General features: G+C 33.0%; 1 non-coding gene across 1 annotated transcript; it reads left to right on the top strand.

The window, feature by feature from the left end:
- On the top strand, positions 1-73 carry TRNAR-CCU. Its single transcript has one exon. It is a non-coding gene; the product is annotated as a tRNA-Arg (tRNA).
- Positions 74-4,662: the final 4,589 nt, after the last annotated feature.

Here is a 4,662-nt window from a genome sequence, read left to right on the forward strand (position 1 = left end):
GCGCCTGTAGCTCAGTGGATAGAGCGTCTGTTTCCTAAGCAGAAAGTCGTAGGTTCGACCCCTACCTGGCGCGTTTCGGTTATTTAATCATTCATAATTTTAATATTTGGTAATTTTGATTTTTTATGTAATATTGTAAAAAAAAATCCATAGTTTTAATAATCATTCTATTTTCAATTATATATATATATATATATATATATATATAATGAAAACGAGATAAACTGTATGATATTTATTTTTTTGACAAAATTTAATAGGATAACAGTTATACAGACTTGGTACAAAACATAATTCAATAGACTGTGCATCTATATATTTTTAAAACTAAAAACAAAATAAAGTTATGATGATAAAAGGATTAGCATTGCGTAAAAAGTAGGATCCAAATTATGAATAATTAAAAAGAAAAGAACAAAAACTACAAAATTAAATAAAAGAGAACCAAAACTACGATAATTATAATTAATACAGAATGGATAATTTATAACAATATATATAATATATATAAAGAGAAGAGAATACAATTTTTTGGCATTCACCATTCTATTTTTAATTTTATACCTGATATTTAATTTTTATATTTATTTTAATATGTACATTTTTTTACTTTTACTTTTACTTTTATATTTAAAAATCTAATCTCATTTTTAATTTTTAAACTTTCTCCATTCGAATCTTTCAAACTCATTCTTCATATTCTCATATCATTATAACGAGTTGTAGAGGAGTTACACTGAAAAATCAATAAGACCATCATAATTCATGTCTTTTTCATTGTTGCTCATCGTTGACATTTCCTTGAGGAATCTAAATTATTTAGCAGGTGCACACGTTTGATTGTAGCATAATAAGGTTGTATCTATAGGAATCCAAATTCATAAAACAATAATTTACTATCCATTCAAGTTTGTAATGAAACAATGATAAATGTATGACAATTATACAAACAATTTGACAAATTAACAAAGATAAAAGATGTTGATTAAGATGTTGGGATTGAACTTAATTTCTTTCACTCAACTATACTATTCTTGATTCTCTATAAATTATGTTTTTTACTTTTGTGTTCCTCGAAGTACTCTTCAATATAATTCTAAATCCATTCTTGAAGTTTTAAAACCTAAAGTTATCAGACCCTGGGTGATCCCTCACCCCTGGTTGAATGACTCCTTACATTAATGAGCAAAACTCTTTAAATCAACTAAAGTCGTAGATCCATTCTTGGCATCTACCAAGCATTAGAAATTTTTATTGGATATAAACTTAAACCAACGACGTCTATTCCCCAACAATCAAAGATTTCTACTGCTAGCATGTATTGTAGATTTCTACTTATAGCATGTATTGTAGGGGCAACTCATGCTTTCTTGTAGTTCCTCCGATCCTCTAGCATTTGTCACAACTTTTGTAATGTTCAAGTGCATCTTTGAAAATGGTTGGCCAACAAAGTCCATATTGAAGCTCCTTAGTTGTTGTTCTTTCCCTCCTAATTATAATGTCCTTCATATGGTGAGTTATGACAATGTCATATCAAATCTTTGATTTCGTCACCAAATAAGCATCTACTTACAAATCCATCTGCACCTATCTTGAAAAGATAAGGATCATTGCAAACATATTGCTTGGAATCTTTGAATAACTTATTTCTTTTGTGCCAATTATACTCTTTTGGAATCACACAACTACTTTAAAATTTGCTAGATAAGCTTGTTGGTATCGCGCAGCGGAATGTTTGAGCGTGCGGACAAAACCAAGAGGGGGGTGAATTGGTTTTTAAATAATAAAATTAATACTTTAAAATTTTTCCAAAATTTATCAAGTAGATCAATAAATAATTTCTTTATAACAAAATAATGGATGAAATAAAGAGATAGAGAAGAAGATTGAACACAAGTATTTATACTGGTTCGGATCAAAAGACCCTACGTCCAGTTGTTAATCTCTTAAAAACGAGATTAACTAAATCACTAACAAGTAACAGATTTACAATCAGATATTTAGAGTGTAAGGAAAGAAAACACCTCTCTTGAATCTCACAAGAGATGAACACCTTTCTCTGAATCACACAGAGAACTTTGACCTTAGCTTTCCTAGCAACAGCAGCAGCACTCAATCTCCTAGAACACCTCTCAGGAAAAGTTATCGCTCTAACCACACTAGGTTTTTCAAAGCTTCAATTGAGAACACTCAGAGAACTCTCTTGCAGTCACAGCACTAGCACTCTAGCTTCTCAAAAAGGTAATTGAGAGGTAACTCTGAAGTTCCTTAAATAGGGGTTCCAAAAATTAGGTCAAAAAGCTGAACAGTCGCGCCCAACTGACCAGGATAATCGATTATCACTAGTGATAATCGATTATTCCAGTGTGGTTTATGGAAAACAAATTTTTGGGCAGATAATCGATTATCAGAAGTAATAATCGATTATTCCAGTGCTTTCTTGAAAAAATTTGTTCAGCTCAGGATAATCGATTATTCCAAGTGATAATCGATTATCATTTTGATATTTCGAGAAATACTAGAATTTTCTTGTACAATACTGCTTCTAACTTAATCCAATTACATTTTACACAATAGCTTTAAACATAATAACATGTAGTCTTCATATTGTCTTCCAGATGGCTTTCAGGCTTCTTTTATCATCATCAAAATCTTGCTTCAGCATTTAGACTTGTATTGCTTTTGCCAACAATCTCCCCCTTTTTGATGATGATCAAAACAATATGTTTAAAGTATCTGCAATCAAAATATCTTACAAGGAGATTTGTTAGTAGCATTGTTTGGTTTAAATGTTTAAACTTTTTCTCCCCCTGTTTTGATCATATGAAAAAGGTTTTAACAAAGAAGCTCCCCCTCAATTTGGCATAGGTAAAGAATAACAAGACAAATATTCTTATAGTAAAAAATAAAACTGGAAAACATATTACAATTGCAAATAATGAGACAATGATGTAGACTGTTAAAAGTCTTGACTCATGTCATCATCATCCTCATATTTATCAAATTTATGTTCTAAGTTTGAGATCCTAGAATCTAATCCTCTAATTAAGCTAGTGACTTCTTCATGTCTGTGAGTGGAGAGAAGAAAGAATTCTTCAAGCCTCTGATTGAGATTTAAAATGTGATCCTCCAAAGAAGAGGATGAGCCACCAACACCACTGGATGATCCAATATGTGTGTCAACAGGAGGAATAGGAGTAGTGGGAGGATTTTCTTCTTCTTCATTGTCCGAAGAAGGCATATCATCCTTGTGAATGTAGGTATTCCCAAAAGGAATAAATTTCATCTGCTTCAAGGAGTTTTCTGCAATTTTGTATGCGGCAATTGTCTTATGAGATTGTTCATCAGAGACATTTACCCCTTTATACTCACAAATACGAGAGATGAGCAAAGAATACGGAAGAGGATATTGAGGCAATCGTTTGGCTTTTAGCATGGTGTCAAGAATGATGCTTGGCCAATAGATGGGGATGTGGTTGAGCATGGCATATATTATCATAAGATCAGCTTCGCTGCACTGAGCGTGATTTGTACCACGTGGACATAGAATCCAAACAATGAGATAGTGAAGTAGACGCTCATTGATTTTGAGAGGTCCAGCAAGTAATTGACGGCCAATTTCTTGATCTGGGCGTCGCATAAAGGATCTATATGCAAGAATTCTGTTGAACCCTTCTATGCCAACTGTGAGAATGGGAGATGTGCCATCATGAATGGGAAATTGTGCAACATTTTCCCAAATATCATCATCTAAAATGATGTCGATACCTTTCACTTTTGTGAACCCAACTCCATCTCTGAATTTGTAGTTGAAATAAAAGGCTCGAACCAAATCTGGATAGTAAGTGCCTTGCATCTCTGTGAAGAATTTCACACCTTGTTCAGCCAGAAAGTTTTGAATGGTGAAATGGCGATTTACAAACCATTGAGACTGGATGAATTTTGGAGTGATGAGGGGTTTGTCTTTCCATAGTGTGATGAATTCAGAACGTCTTTCTTCATCCGAAATCCATCCTTCAATAGAGGCTGTTCGTGGTGCATTTGAGGGATGAGAGGCATGAGATGCAGTCCTTCTGCGTGTAGGAATTTTTCTGCGAGAGGATTCAGCCATGGTTTAGGTAAAAGAGAGAAGCCTTTGAGAGTTTTGTGAGAAAATGAGAAAAGGAGAGGGTCTTGAGTGTTGATGGAGAGAAAAGAGTGTTCTGGTGACAAAAATGGCAAATATTTATAGAGAGAGGACTCCAACGGCCATATACACGTGATTTGATGAAAATCTAGCCGTTGCAACGGCTATTTTTTTTGAAATTTGTTGGTCCAACGACGTGTAATAATCGATTATTCTAAGATGATAATCGATTATTGGTTCATAAACTTGGCAAAATATGAAGTCTGACGAGCTGATAATCGATTATCCTAAGTGATAATCGATTATTCCAGTGAGTTTTGATTTTTGGCTCAGAATTAAGGATAATCGATTATGGCTCTGAATAATCGATTATTATGAAGTGTTTTTGAATTTTTAGGAAGAGATTTTAAGGATAATCGATTATTACCCAAAATAATCGATTATTCCAGTATGTTTTGAGATTTTTGAAGAGAGTCTGATAATCGATTATTGACACTTGTAATCGATTATTTACGCTATTTTTCGGATTTCTTAAA

Source organism: Vigna unguiculata, chromosome 11 (assembly GCF_004118075.2).
Source record: "Vigna unguiculata cultivar IT97K-499-35 chromosome 11, ASM411807v1, whole genome shotgun sequence".
Taxonomy (NCBI): domain Eukaryota; kingdom Viridiplantae; phylum Streptophyta; class Magnoliopsida; order Fabales; family Fabaceae; genus Vigna; species Vigna unguiculata.